The sequence below is a fragment of the Macaca mulatta genome, chromosome 16 (assembly GCF_049350105.2).
Source record: "Macaca mulatta isolate MMU2019108-1 chromosome 16, T2T-MMU8v2.0, whole genome shotgun sequence".
Lineage (NCBI taxonomy): Eukaryota > Metazoa > Chordata > Mammalia > Primates > Cercopithecidae > Macaca > Macaca mulatta.
Genome location: NC_133421.1, coordinates 79592913 through 79609662, shown reverse-complemented (window position 1 = coordinate 79609662; position 16750 = coordinate 79592913). Strand labels below are relative to the sequence as shown.

Below are 16750 nucleotides of genomic sequence, written 5' to 3'. Positions count from 1 at the left end.
TTTTTTTGTCTGTGAGTTCCCCTTGTTCCATCTAAACTTTTGGCATTCTAAATGTGTATTATGCAGGTTAGGTCACTTGATAATAATGACTGCACTATACATCTTATTTGACTGATTGGCTCTGTACTTAAAGAAACTGTATGAATGTTCCATTTTCAGCCACGTATAGTCACAGTATACATTATCAGGGTGATATTCAACTGAACTGCAAATACAATCTTAGAAGTTTTACTGTTGTAAAAGATTGGGAATCACAGGAATGCAGTGATCTGAAACTATTAGCCATGATATTATGTCTTGTTTGCTTTCATATACAAATTAAAACAAAGCAAACCAAAAACTGCAAGAAGAAAATAATATGATATAAATAAATTTGGTAAACCTAGCAAACAAGTAATTTTCTATTTTTTGGCATTGTCACTTCTCTCCTTACCTTTGTTTATTACTAAAAATGATACTGTGTTCCCAATGAATTTCAGAATAAAGAACAAAGTGAGTGACGCAAAGTACAGATAATACTGTATCTTACAATATGTGAAAATTGTTTTACAATGATTGGTTTCTCTTCATTCAGACTTCAAACCAGGGCACCAAACAAGACCTTCAAGGTTCAGAACAAAGTCAGTGTTGACTGACTTTGAAAGACATACAAAATTGGATTTCTTACTGAAATATAAAGAAATATACAACTGAACATTCATGTTAGAAATGTTTAATCACAAAAAGATGATATTCACAGTTATTTCCATTAATTTATTTCTATGGAATCTTTGCTGTGTAATTTGTATCTTGGTTACTCATTTTCATTTGACTGAAAAATAATCAGAATACATTTTTTAAAACCACCCATTGAGGTTCTTTCACATGAGAGGCAAATAATTTAATGATGACTTTCTAGCATAAGCTGCATTCCAAGATATTTGACCTGTTACCCCCACATGGGACCTGTATATTCTCCCTCAAGATATGTCTTTGGTCTCAAGACACAGTCACAGGAGCACCAGGTGAATGTGTGGGAACGGTTCATGCCAAGACACTTTCAGTCCTGGGAATGTGATCCAAATCACACACCATCAGCTGCTTGGGAGTAGCTGTCATCTTTCTGTAAGCGTAATAGCAGATTCAATCTGATATTGAAACGCATGAGGCTGACGAAGCCCTTTGCTGCAGCAACATGCTAACTAGAAGGAAACAGATCAGGACTTGGGTGTAGCCACTGGAAAAGAGAAATAAAACATGCTGGGACATACTTGATTGTTTCAAAGACTTTGAACAGAAGAATTCACCCACATATTGGGTTGTAGCAGGATTAATTAGTAATGCTGCTATAACAAAGCATACTTAGAAAACAATGATGTATGGCAATCTCCCTCTCATTTTCCTATTATATACACATAAAAGCAGATGAAAGAGCGCAGATGCCCCATGGTTCTAAGTGTCTTTGTTCACTTTATGCTAAAAATGTATCAGGAGGGAATGCATCCTTCATTTTCAGTTAGTTATAGTTCGTTTTTATTTTTATTTTTCATAATGGACTTTTATTAATCACCTGCTATATTTTGAATAATTTATCTCACCAAATTAATCACATAAAGGAGGAAGCCATGGATCTGACAGCTTAGGGTGACAGGCTAAGCCTTGTGTTAGAACTGCATGAGTATTTTTCTTTCCACTATTCCATAGCTACTTTCAAACAGGTTAAAATTGCCTTTCTAAGCCCTTTGTCTTCTTCACAGAGGATATTTTTCTGTATCATTGTGGAGCTTGTTTGTGCATGGAGAAAACTGTAACCTTCTGGTGAATTACATTAAGAAATTAAATATAAACCTAACTCATACAAACACCAACAGCAAATGGAAGGCAACTAACTTTGGTGAGCCCTGCTAGATATTTTACTTCCCAACATCCCTTTAATTTCTGTCCTTGTTTCAGAAGTGAAAAAAAAAAAAAAAAAAAAAAAAAAAAAACAACCAGATGTTTGGGGCGATTCAGAAGTCTGTGGAAGTTGAAGGTGTTAATAAATGATACTCAGATCTGCTTTATTCCCAAGTCTCTTCTTTCTTTCTACACCACAAATTCTCCTTTGTAAAACTAAAAGAGGGTAACAATAATTCCTGGATGCCTTGTTCAGGCAGAGGCACTAACTCACATCATAGAGCATCCAGTTACTTGGCGATCTCCTTGGACTCTAGAAGTCTGCTCTCCCTTTGTCCAATCCACAGCATTGCCCACACCATTGGAATCTTACAAATGTTTTTCCGTTTGTGGATTTTGAGAATTTCAACATTGAAATTTTATCTAACTGTTGATAGTACTATAGTATGTGTTTACAAAAAAAAAATTATTTTAAAAAATGGAATTCATTTGGGTTTCTTCATTATATTCCTATAGATTTTTTTTCCTGCAGAAACCCAGTAATAGAACCTAGTCTTTCTCTGGCAAGTCCCCATAATACATTTGGTACTTGTTCTTTAAAAAGGAACAACCATTAAGGGTAATAAGAATGGGACTAAATGTCTTCTATGAAAAGATTCTGGAGACGGTGTCAGTGCTTTCTTTAAACATTCCCTTAACATTCCTTAGAAAATATTATTTTTAAGGCAATAGCACACCATATGAAGCAAAATTGTAGTAAAAAGCTTTTATTTTGTTACCTTCTTAAAGTGCAAGAAAGGCAAAGACAATTGTTAAAAACAGAGTCAAGCCTACTGATGCATAAAGTTATGGTTTGAAATTCTGATAAAAACAATTTTCATCATGCTGGATCAGCTAACTTTAAACTCATAAGTGTCCTTGATCTAAGTCTAAATAAAAATAAAATGCTTCAGAAAAGAAACACCCAGTATTAATAGTTCTTCTGAAACATTTTTAATTTTTTCCATCTGGTTACTTCCAAGAAAAACTATTCAGGATTTCCAAGTAATGAAGAATCAAGCTAGGTAAGTCCTACTCACAGAATTTCAGAAAAACTACCAGAGGGAATAAAAAGTGCTCTTAAATTTCAAAGGCACAAGTTTTTCCCCACCAACTCTAGCACATTTCATGACCTTATAACCAAGGTCATGCAAATAGATGATCCACCGGAACAAATTATCACAATGGCTATGCAATGTCTCTAGCTTTTTATGATAGTGTTGGCCAAAGCAGGCTAGATGGCAATAAGAAAAACTAGAATTTTTATATGGCTAATTTTCAATCATACCCAGACTCTGTTACCTTAACAAGCACAAATATCCACACAGTAAATTATCCATTTCACATTTATATTCTTCGGATAATTAAAGGCATTATTTTTACAAAGAGAAAAAAAAATGTTCCTCTTTGATTCTCTATTAAAAGCTCAAAAGTTGGGAATGAGCAAGAAATAGGAAATGCCTATTCCAATAAGTAATGAAATTCTTTATCTAAAACTGCCTTTGTATCCTCTTCCACCCATGCATGCAATTGACGTCATCATTGTCACAACTTAGCTGGATTATCCAATTTATTGCACATATATTCTACTTTATAAGTAACTGCAAATGACAATGTTTCTAAATTTGCTATCACTGCATGACAAGAACACCACTTCTTTCAAATTTATATAACTTTTGACTCACATACCTGCAAGCATATCTGTCTGTCTATCTATCTATCTATCAATCAATCATCTATCTACCTACGTCCCTATATATCTATCTGTGTAGAAGTCATTTAAAATTTGTATCAATGTTATGGGAAAACACTACTATTTTCTGTATTAATGAATAAAAAACTTGAGTCACAAAAGGTGAAGTAATTTGCTGAAGGTACTACAACTAATAAATGGTGAAACTTGGAATCAAAATTCTGTGATCTGACTCCAAAAGTCCAAGTCTTTAACCACTTGTAATTTTAACTCTCATTATGATAAGTATGTACTCTATTACAGCAATTAACGTATAAAGCAATTTTTAACTTCTGCACAATGGTGCATCCCTTTTTGACGAGGATACATTCTGAGAAATTTATCATTAGGCGATGATGTTATCTAAACATCATAGTGTGTACTCACAAAAAACCCAGATGGCAAAACCTGTATAGCGGGTTGCTGCTCTTAAAACTGTAGGCAACTGTAACACAGTGGTAAGTATTTGTGTATCTAAACGTAGAAAAAGTACAGTAAAAATACACTATTGTAATCTTACAGGGTCACTGTTGTATCTACAGTTTATTGTTGATGAAACAAAATTATGTGGTACATAACTGTGTATGTTTATTGCCCTAATAGTTTGTAAGCTCCTCAAAGAAAAAAAAATTTTCATTTCTACATAATGAGCAGCTATCACAGGGGCTAGCACACAGGTAAAAGAGGTATTTTTAAATAACTGTGTAAATGGTCAACTAAACGAGTCACATTAAAGTCATTTTTGTTTCTCTGACAGCTCTGGATTTTCAAGGTTGAAAAAAATACTGTTTGTCAAAGCCAGCCTACCAAATGGTTCTCCCAGTGATCCTTATCTCCTAATACTGTATAGTCCTTCCATATACTGTATCACAGTTTGTGTGACCAACAGAATATGGCAGAATTGATGGTTGGTACTTCTGACATTAAGTTATAAAGGGCTGAAGCTTCCCTTTTGGACCTCTCTCTCAGATTTCTTATCCTGGGAGAAACCAGCTGCCAGGTCTTGAGGAACACTCAGGCAGCACTGTGGGGAGACCCATGTGGTGAGGAACTAGAGCCTCTGGATAACACTCAGCAGAAACTGAGGCCTTCCAACAACCCCATGAGTGATACTAAAAACAGATCTCCCAGCTCCAGTCAAGCCTTCAGACGACTGCAGCCTGGTAACAGCTTGAATGCAACCTCACAAGAGACGTTGAGCTACAAGCAGCCAGCTAATCCACTCTTGGATTCCTGACCCTCAGAAACCAATAATAATAAATGTTTGTTGTTTCAAGCTGCTAAGTTTTGTAGTGATTTGTTACAGAGCAATATGTAATTATCATCCATTAATATTAACAGTGAGATGGTGGCAAAATACCAACCCACAATGTGGAAGTGGCTTTAGAACTGAGCAATGGGCTTTGAGGAAAGGGTTAGTGACAGTCTGTAGTGCCTTGAATACACCGTCAATAGAAGCCTTGTGGTTTTTCCTAAAGCTACAGGTGAGGGCCCACAGGTAAATGAAGTAAATGTTGGAAACAAGAGAAAGAGGGATCTCATTATGTTGTAGTAAAAAAAAAAATAGTCATGCTTTTGCCTGAAGTTATGTGGGAAGTAGAAAAAGTACTCAATGAACTGAGTTATCAATAAAGATATATAGATATCAATAAAAATAGATAGATATCATTTCAGCAAGTGATAGTTATATTAATTATTGTTGTAACATTGTAAAGGAAATCTTTAACAGGAAGACAAAAGGGCCACTTCCATGGTAGATTTTGATACTCTTCAAAATATTTACTGCCTCACATTGAGATATCCTTTTCTCTTGAGGAAGAGTTTTACGCCTTCATCCTGCTGAATTCTGACATGTATATGTGACTTGCCTTAGCCAATGAAATATGAGTGTGGTAGTGGCAAACACAAGTTTTAAGAGCTAGAACATGCTTCACTATTTTTATTTTCCCTATGATGAAATAAATAGATAAGATTCACTCCATTAGTCTGGGTCCTGGAATGAAGATTTCTAAAACCAGTCAGCAATGGGGATGTAATGTAAGCAAGAAATACATGTTTGTGATTATAAGCCACTGTCATTTGCTTCCTAATCTAGTGTCTCCTGATAGGTTCAATTTCAGACAAGAGGTAGAATTGGAGGATCAGGAGTACTTTGACTCATGGACCACTGGAAGAAGACACTACAGATAGATAATATTGCAGAGACAGGGGCATCAAGGTGTATGAGATCATGAGAGGATTGTGGATGTCTCAAATGTAATGCAGAAATTAGAGCAGAAGCTCTAACCCAGCTGCCATAAATTATAAATCAGTGCTTACAGTTGTATGATATGATACTCAGATCTTATTGTTTTCTAGCAAAACTTGATTGATATACCACTTGATATGGTTTCTCTGTGTCCCCACCCAAAATCCCATCTTGAATTGCTGTCCCTATAATCCCTAAATGTCAAGTGAGAGACCAGGTGGAGGTAATTGAATCATGGGGTTAGTTTCCCCCCATGCTTTTCTCTTGATGGTGAGTGAGTTCTCACAAGATCTGATGGTTTTATAAGGGGCTCATCCCCCTTAGCTCAGCACTTCTCCTTCCTTCCGCTTTGTAAAGAAGGTGCTTTGCTTCCTCTTCACCTTCTGCCATGATTGTAAGTTTCCTGAGGCTTTCTAGCCATGCTGTGAGTCAATTAAACCTCTTTTCCTATGTAAATTACCCAGTCTCAGGCAGTTCTTTATAGCACTATGAAAACAAACTAATATGCCACTGAACTCCAATTCATAAAAATCTGAAATGTCAATAACCCACTACCTCCCAACTCTATGTTCATTTTAAAATAGTTGACCACAAGGTTCCAGACAAAATTCACCATCTTTTAAGTAATAAAGAATTAATGAAAGAAAATTCTCAAATACTATATTTAATAGGTTTTAATTTGGGGGGTTATTTTTTAGTCATTTATCCATGTATGAGTTAGTTTGACTGGGTCACCTACTCCACCTTAAGAAAATTTGCCCACCTATTATGATAAGGAGTCACTGAATTATGAGGAATAGAATAATATGCCCCAATTCTACATTACAGAGTTAACAATGACAGTAGTTTAGAAGATGAAGGTTAAGTCCATGAAAGCACAAGGAAGGAGATCACTGGAATAGTTTAAGGGAGATGTGTTGCATTCATAACCGAAGAAAGTAGAGAAGTAGGAAGAGACATTAAAGAGAAAAGAAGTGGGAGAATGTAGTCATTGGGCGGAAATGTTTATGACAACATTGTAGGAACATGAAGTACAACATGTATCACTTGTGTGAGATTAAATTTTTATTCAGGAATGGTCACTCCATTCTTTCTCATCTTTCTGAGAGGAATAGGCATTAGCAACACTTGGGCATGTAACATACAATAATGGGGTGGGAATGACCTATGTTCCAGGCCTAGGCCTTAAGTGGCATAATTTTTTTTCTCTCTCATCATCTTTGGGACTTCTCATCCCACATCATGAGAACATTCCCCATCCAGCCGAGTAGTCTCAAAAGATGAGAACACTTGGTGCAAAACTGATCTGAACACGTGGCTAGAACCCAAGACCAGCTGATCTCAGCCAAGATCAGCCAAATGTACCCTTCCCACCCAGCTGCCCTAAGTCAGAAATCAATGCTTATAGTTGTGTGACACTCAGATCTTAATGTTTTCTAGCAACATTTGATTGATACACCACTGAAATTTTTAAAAATCAGAAATATCAGTGACTTACTACTCCCAATTCTATGTTCATTTTAGAATAGTTGACCACAAGGTTCCAGACAAAATTCACTATCTTTTAAGTAAAAAAGAGTTAATGGAAGAAAATCCTCAAATATTGCATTTAAAGTGTTTTTATTGTGGGGTTTACTTTTAGTTGTTTATCCACGTGTAACTATGAAGAAAGACATATAGTTGCACTTGTTCAAATTTCACCTCAAATCTGAGAATATGGATTTTAAAAATTATTTTAAGTTATCATGAGAAGCAACAGCATAAAGCCATAAAAGCAGTACATATGTAAATGATAGTTTTACTTAGTCTTTAAGAAACAAGCTTAGGTGAATCAGTTATATGTTTCTGGGATATGGTCTTGTCCAAAACCCATTAGAAGAAGCACTTTTAAATTTTCAAACTTTACATCATTTTTAAAAGTTCTTTTTGGCTCTCTTGTTGGTTTGAAATAAGGCACATAATGTTTTCATCTTTATTAGTGCAAATAAGAGCAAATAAAAGAGTGATAATATATAGGGAGAGAGTTTATTTGCAAACTTTTAAAAGTAGTTTAATACCCAATTCATTTGCAGATTATAGTCTAGATAATAAGAGCACATCAAAAACTGTAATAAAAATTATTGAATGGTTTGCAAGATATATTCTCTTATTTGAATTAAGCCTACTTCAGGGGGTCGTGATTTTTCCCTTTTTATCTAAATGCTCATAACCTGGATAATAGCCCTGGTTTGTTTCTGAAATATTTTATTTGGGTTTTGTAATTTGACAGAAATGGACTACAAAGAAAGCAAAGTGAACTGCTATAATGCATGTCTAAAATCTATGCCAATGATACCCAGGTGATGCAAAGGTTACTAGAAAATGCCAACTGATTGGAATGAGCACTGAATTGATTGGTTAACACAATATCTTGGGAAAACAATTTTGTCTGTGATATATGAGGAAGCCTCAATTTGGTGCAACCTCCTGTTTAGATGTCCTAAATGTTTGTGGGTTGGTGTCACCAATATATTCCCCCCAACTGTTCAGCTTTTTTAGTTTGTTTTTAATTATGGAAGTAATATAACAGCATTATGGGAAGATTACAAATAATGTAAAAGAGATTTTAAATCATTTTAACATCACTCCTATTTTCACTTTTGTGTGTCCTTTTCAGTCTTTTAATAGAGTTTTTTAATTCATTACTAAGTGCCAGGCAATGCTTTAGTGCATGTAAGTCTCACGAAAACAATAGAAAGTATTATCTGCTTTTCAGAGAGATGAGTTGGAGACTTTAAATAATGTCCTTAAGGTTACCGAGCTACCAAGTTCCATGGCTGAGATAGACGACTAGTTGTTTGATTTCCTGACCCAGACCTCTTAAATATGTACCTTATGTAGTTATAAACATAGTGTAAATACAATTTTATGTTCTATTTTTCCAACCCAATGTTGTATTATATTTTCATGCACAAAAACATAGTTTGTTATTTTAGTAAGTTGGTTTTCTTTAATTTAGATATGCCTTAACTTTCTCAACTATTCTCCTATTATGAGATATTGGATGACTTTCAAATTCCCATTTTCAAATTTTATAGTTTTCAAATTAACACTATAATTACTATCTTAATGCACCGAGCTTTTACATAATTTAGTCACTTCTGTTTTCTTCCCCAAGAGGCTAAAGGTTTGGAAATTCTGAAGATTTTTAAAAATGTGTAACATCTAAATGGGACTTTTCCATTGTCTCAGTTTGGGCTACGATTTCAAAGCTCAAAAGTGTATGTGATAATTACTGTACCTTCTGAAGAGAGATGCCTGATCTTTTAAATGTGAGCAGCAAAAGGGTTTTCCCAAAACAGATTCAGTTGCTCTTAGTCCTTCACCTAGCTTCCCTTATACAACAAAAAGTAAGTATTCATTAGCAGAGTTGATCAACTACTTTTTTGGAACAGTTGTCAGCATTGTTCAGTATTTCTCTTTCCTTCCTCCATGCTTTCTTAACTAACCTCAGGCCAAGAAAGGGAATTTAGATCTTGATATGTGAGGGATGTGTAAAACAAAGAGGCCAGCTCTTGCCTGCAAAATTTAAAGACAGGAGATTGGCGGGAAATAGTCCTGATGGCTGAACACGGAGAAAAAGTAGAGCCAGTGTGGACCCTACAGAGGATAGTGAGGCATGAATTACCTGCACGTAAGATCCCAGCATGTGACTTACATCCAAGGGCTAAAAGACAACAGCACTAAGAGGCTACAGGAAGATTACTCAAGAAGCAGGGGTTCAGGTGGATGTCATTCATAGCCAGCTAGTTGGGACACTGCCCAAGTTAGTGAATAATATAGCAGATTGTCTTCCCTGGCTTTTTCGAAGAACCTACAAAATATTCTCAGTAGGAAAACAGCATTTAGGTATCTGCCTGGCTCCAGATTACAACTGTGTGGATTGATAAATAACTTTTCAACCCTGGTTTCTCATATCTACCCAACATCACCAAGAGGGGGTCAAGAAATAACATCTTGAGTAAGGGAAGGTGAAAGAATAAAGTGGAAAAATAATGAAGTATCTACTTTCCTTACTGTAATTTTCCAAGTACCACATCAGGGGTCCAGGGGAGAAGCTTAAAAGAGGATGAGACAATAAAAGATTTTGTGGTTTTGTTTTGTTTCTTAAGTTTGACTAGGCTTTTGTACATCAGCTCTACTGGTAACCTAAAGATTGATTTATCAGAAGTTTTTGTCCAGGGGCAAGGATGGAAAATTCAACACAGAATTTAACAGGCTGTTGCAGAAGAAAAATACCATCATTTCACAATTTCACCCACTAAATTCAGGTTATTCAATCAACAAATACACACATTTTCAAGTTGCATTCTAAAACAGTTTTACAAATTTATAATATCATCAGCAATGAAGGATAATCAGTCTGATGATACTCTCGCTAGCTTTAAAAATTATATTTCTGTATTTACCATAATTTAACATGTGAAATAGGATCTTAATTTATGATACTTTCTTATTATTATCATAATTAAACAGTTTTCATTGGCATATCTGCTATTTTTATTTGCTCATTTATACATTTACTATAACATCGACCAATAAATTATTGTTAATTATGCTAATTATTTTCTTATAAATTTGCATGAGGCATTAAGAGATGAACTCAGTCCCCTATTTAATGTAACCATCACTGTAATATGTGGCTTGCCTTTCAACAGAAAATAATTTTTTTACATTAGAAATTTTTTAATGTATTGAAATTTCAACTGTCAATTTTTTCTTTAATTTCAAACTCTTAGGAAGGAAATGTCCATTTGTTTCTTTATTCTTTTGTCATGAGATTTCTAATGTTTAAATGTTTATTTTCCATCTAAAGTTTATTTGTATAAAGCTCAGAATCCGATCAGCATGAGTTGAGTATAACAAATGGGCTGGAAAAAAACCTGTTGTTTGCAGGATATTTCAAGTTTCATCAATATTCATATTCTATTAATATTTTAAAGCCCAATTATTCTCTCTCTCTAGCAAAGGCTGAAGTGACTTTTAACAATAGATTTTCTTTCCAGAAAAGAAAAAAAAAAATCCAAACAATTTCTCCCTTTGTAAGTATAGAACTGCCTAAGCTCAGTCTCTCTTTTTCTGCCACATTCACCCTCTTCCTCTCACCCTTACCACCATTAGAATTTACACACCATCCATTGTCAGGGACGCAAACTCCTCTACAGTTTGTTAATGTCCAAGAAAGGCCATCACCTCTGAATCATTTTTTCCCCCCACACATAAATCCTTGGGCCAACAAAGAAAAGTGGTGTTTTTCCATTTCCATAATTCCTGTTATTTTAAGTCTATCCCTTAACCAAAGTGGCTTTTTGGTTTTTTTTCCTTGATAACTCACAGGTTCAAATGTAAAAATTTATTATTACAAGGAACAATTATGAGGTTCAAAGCATACTGTGTGCATTCCATGCTCCTAGCTTCTGGTACTGATATACGGAATAAAATATTTGTGGTTGTCTATTCGCATGAAGTGGATGGGATCCAACCGCTGGTGGTGAGAGGCTTAATGAATGTCTGCCTTCGTCAGACCCAACAGGGATCTAGCATCATGGGAGGTTGCCCAAGTGCCATATTGCAGGCATCTCAAAAACAAACTTTTGACCATTTAACTTATTCTTTCCAGTTACTCTTCAACGTCAACAATAACAACCACCAAAGAAGAAAAAATGGCTTTGCTTCTTTTCTTACTTTAAATATTGTCCCGGATTTTAAGATTTCAAGATCTCTCCCCCAAAACATTGAACTAGAGAAACTACTGACCTTTTTGAACACCTTTGGGTTTTGCTTCTTCAGTGCAGCATGTTCAGTTTTTTTGTTTTTGTTTTTGTTTTTGTTTTGAGACGAAGTCTCGCTCTTGTCCCCCAGGCTGGAGTGCAATGGCACGATCTCGGCTCACCGCAACCTCCGTCTCCTGGGTTCAAACGATTCTCCTGCCTCAGCCTCCCGAGTAGCTGGGATTACAAGCGCCTGCCACCACATCTGACTAATTTTTGTATTTTTTGGTAGAGACAGGGTTTCACCATGTTGGCCAGGCTAGTCTCGAACTCCCGACCTCAGGTGATCTGCCCGCCTCGGCTTCCCAAAGTCCTGGGATTACAGACATGAGCCACTGCACCTCACCATGTTCAGCATTTTGATAACTCCCTGCTCATAAAGTCTTCCTCATTTGATGAGACACTTCATTTACATGGTTAAACGAAACAAAAACAAAAACAAAACACAACATTCTTAATAGTTGCTATTTTCTTGCTGTCTCTGTTTACTTTTTTTTCTTTTTTTAATAAGACTAGGACATAGTAGTTCCCTCTTCAGTGCTCCTATATAATGTTTGTAACTGCATAATAGAACAAAAAATGTATTTTACTTACTTGTGTGTATGTTTGCCTCGTCTGGAATACTGAGAGCTTTTTGAGGTTATAGATATATCCAGTGCTTTTTATTTGCATAGCACATAACATAAAGTCCAATACATAATAGGTAGTCAATAATGCACTTAAGTAAATGAATTACCTCTGATTTGTGTATGATACTTGGAATGCCTCAAGATTTTTAAATCATCTGCACATTGATATCATACTATCAACAGATTTTTTTTTTTTTTTTTTTTTTTTTTTTGAGACGGAGTCTCGCTCTGTCGCCCAGGCTGGAGTGCAGTGGTGGCCGGATCTCAGCTCACTGCAAGCTCCGCCTCCCGGCGGGTTCACGCCATTCTCCTGCCTCAGCCTCCCGAGTAGCTGGGACTACAGGCGCCCGCCACCTCGCCCGGCTAGTTTTTTGTATTTTTTAGTAGAGACGGGGTTTCACCGTGTTAGCCAGGATAGTCTCGATCTCCTGACCTCGTGATCCACCCGTCTCGGCCTCCCAAAGTGCTGGGATTACAGGCTTGAGCCACCGCGCCCGGCCTATCAACAGATCTTCTGCTGTTAAATGTTCAATTAACTATCAATAATAGCTCTTAATACTCTAAGCAATACTGTCCGACAATATAGCCGAATTTGGCATACCCAGATACTTAGTTTTGTGCTTTTTGGTGTGACAGAGACTGCACATATGCACTAAAATCCATTGGCATTTCCCACTGGGCACACACACACACACGTGCACACACACACACACACAAATACATTTTCTATCATACTTTGCAATTAAATATGGCCATATGACTTAATTGTGACCAACAGAATGTGGGCAGAAAAGATGTTAATTAATTTCAGGCCCATTTTATCACAATATCCCACAAGTGATTCTTGTTGCTTTTTTCTATTTGTCCCTGAAAAGGGAAGGATCTGAGAACCTATAATGCAGCCTTAGGATAAAGATCAGATTAAGGAAATGAATATTCACAAATGTTATTTCAGATAGCCTCATGGAGGCTGATAGATGAGGCTGGAACAATGACGGTCCAGGTCATGTTGTTTCATGGCAAAACATATGGTAAAACCATTTCATACGTTAAATAGAAAGGCACAACACACCTCATGAGCCTATAAGCCTGTAGTTTTTGGACGTGAGGACAAGAGATTGATAGGAGAGTAACAGTGCCTATTTGCTACTACTGGCCTTTGTTAGCAATATATTACAAGAAAGAGATGAGCACAGACAAAAACAGACTTATTTTGAAGCAGAAATTGAAGTGGATATGTATCCAGAGATCAATAACTTTTAGAGTTAATAAACCTGAGTGCTTCTGCATCCTAATTAAGACAAATTGGAAAAGGCTCTGAATGACAACAATCAAATAACATTATTGGTAAAAAAAAAAACAGACAATTTAATATAAAGATTAGATTAAGGAAACAGTATTCAAAAATACTATTTCAGATAGCTTCAGGGAGGTTGGGAGTGGCTTAGAAGGTTATAGGTGAGGAAGCAAAAAATAAATCAGTCATGAGAATTATTACAATGAGAAAACTTCAAATGTAGTTATTGGTACATGGAATTGACTAGAAGCAAGACAATTTAAATGTCTATTAGTTTGGGGAAAATTGTTTCCCTAGGGATTCCATGAGCATGGACTAAAAATACTGACTTCTTAAGCTTTAAGACTAGTACCGGGTCCCCCAACTTTTATCAGCACCAGACATAATCCCCAACTCCCACTTCCTGAAGGTCATGGGAAAGACAGACAAAGAAGAATCTCTCAGAGGCTGGAATCAGCAACCATGGAGAACACTGAAGAAAGGAGATTCTAGGGAGCATAATTTAGGAATAAATAAAAGATTTTTTTTCCAGCCAAATAATAGGACCCTTAATATCTGCCTAGCAGGATTTCAAAATTGCTATGGTTCAGTAACAGCTGAATGCCTCTCATTGTTTCCTTTGCCAAACAGGTGCCTAAAATGTTTTCCTGTATCTATGTATTGTCCCTGCATGATATGTGTATGCATGTGTGCGTGTGTGTGTGTGTGTGTGTGTGTAAATACATATCATTTATAGGTTCAAATAAGCCACTTCAATTCTGGTCTAGAGAGATGAGCATCACTCAAGGATCCTGGACTTTGAGTTTTATGCAATGACTTGTTGGGACCTTTAGTTTTCCACCTTCAGAAAGGACACCTGTGTTCCATGTGTGGCAGGAAAAATGGAATAGATGCTTGGTGAACAAATGGATAGAATTGGCACAGACTGACTAGCTCTTCATCAAATGTATTTTCTTCATGTTCTAAGCACATAGATAGACTATATTTCCTAACGTCCACTGTACTTAGGTGTAGTCACATAACTAAGTATTGTCAATGAAATATAGGTAGTAATAATTTTCACTGCCTCCAAGCCTGGTGTATAAAACCACATACACAAAAACCTCTCTCTCTTTCTTCATGTATTAACTGAACAGGGAAGGCTATCAAGCTCAGTAGGAAGGCAGATACAGAAGATGAAAGGAACCCGAGTCCCTGAATAGTCACTTAGAGGATTGCTTTACCAGAAACTCCAGATGTGAATAACAGATAAACTTATTATTTAGTTAAGCCATTGCTATTTGTAGCTTTTCTCTTACACTCTGTGTTAAGCAGAATGACAACACACCCTCAAAGATGTCCACTTCCTCATCCTTGGAACTTGTGAATATATTAAGTTATATGGCTGAATGGGGGAAATTAAGGTTGTAATGGAATTTAGGTTGCTTGACAGCTGATCTTAGAAGAGACAGGTTATCCTGGGTTATCCAGATAGGCTCAATGTAATTACACAGTCCTTAAAAATGGAAGAAGGAGCAGCAGAGGAGATGAGAGTGATGCCATATCAGGACTCAACTCACTGTTGCTGGCTCTGAAGATGGAAGACAGGGGATAAATGCCAAGGAATGCAGGTAGCCTCTAGGATCTGGAAAAGACAAGGAAATGGATTCTCCCTTAGAGTCTCCAGCAGGGAAGGTAGCCCAGTCAACACCTTGATTTTGGTCCAGTGAAAAACACTTCAGACATCTAACCTAAGATCCAGAAGATAATAAATTTGTATTATTTAAGCCTCTAAGTTTGTGGTAATTTGCTACAGCAGCAATAGAAAACTAATACACAGCCATTAACATTACATTTATTAAGTTTAAATTACATGGCATTGTATAAGTCCCTCATGCATCTCCTCCTTTCAGCCCATCAAAACATATTCTCAGATTGTTAGTTCATATTCAGTATAAATTTCTATATAACATAAAATTAATACCTTCCAAAGAGATTTGAACTTTAGGGGGAAATCAAGTATTATAGTTAACACATAAATCTCTACCAGATGGAAATTCAATCTGGCCTAGAGACTGGGAGAATTATTTTTGCATCTGAATGGCAACATATAGTTCTCTTAGTTTACCTTTCAATGTTCCAGAACCATGCTTTCTCTGATTTTAGATTATCATTTGTTAAGGAGTAAGGAAGATGGCTGGGTGCGGTGGCTCACACTTGTAATCCCAGCACTTTGGGAGGCTGAGGCAGGCGGATCACCTGAGGTTGGCAGTTCGAGACCAGCCTGACCAACAAGGAGAAACCCTGTCTCTACTAAAAAAAAAAAAAAAAAAAAAAAAAATTAACCAGGCATGGTGGCACATGCCTGTAATCCCAGCTACTTGGGAGGCTGAGGCAGGAGAATCAGTTGAACCTGGGAGGCAGAGGTTGCGCTGAGCCGAGATGTGCCACTGCATCTCCAGCCTGGGTGACAAGAGTGAGACTCCGTCAAAACAAAAAAACAAAAACAGAGTAAGGAAGCTACTAAAACTGGGGAATTGAGCTCTAAGATATCTAAGCAACAACAGAGATAGGTTACCTGAAAACAGAAAAATTACTTAACCACTCTGGCTTGTTTTCCTTTCTCCAAGATGAAAGCCATTAGTGTTACACTAACTGGTCTGGTAGATCTCTCTTGGTTCTAAGCTGCTATAAAGCAGATGAGTCTATATTTCTCTAGTGGCTCCCATGCAAATTAGTTTATTAGCAAATATAAATTTTTACATGTTTGACTTTTTCCCACTCTAATTGTTCTTATAACTGATATGCAACTAAGAAGAAATGTGACAATAGTGGGTAGTGACAGAATGACCATGCAGGTATTCAAATTCCTTCTTCACTTAATTGTCAACTGGTTAGGAGAAGTGGGATAACTTCCTCTTCTGATGGAGGGAAAAACTGACCAAGGCATTGTACATAAAGTTTCATCAGCAGACATCAGACTTGGTTCATACACGTGGGAGTAACAATCAAGCAAAGATGGAGGAAAGACAATAGACAGCATCTGGGAAATGGTACTGAGAAAGAAGTGGGACACAAAATCTCCATTAGCAGAGAGACAACAGCAGTCTTTGTGCGGTTTACTGTTATAAAATTCTGAAT

The 16750-nt window shown here is 36.4% G+C and overlaps 1 protein-coding gene across 2 annotated transcripts in view; it reads right to left on the bottom strand.

The window, feature by feature from the left end:
- The window catches only part of KCNJ16 (potassium inwardly rectifying channel subfamily J member 16), a 170664-nt gene that overhangs the window by 152575 nt on the left and 1339 nt on the right, over positions 1–16750 (bottom strand). The window contains exon 1 of one of the 2 annotated variants that reach the window (XM_077972608.1): positions 15190–15360. The exons of the other annotated variant lie outside the window; for it this stretch is intronic. The gene's annotated coding sequence lies outside the window, so the exon portion shown is untranslated. Of the gene's footprint in view, positions 1–15189; positions 15361–16750 lie in introns of those variants that run through there. 2 annotated transcript variants of the gene reach the window in all.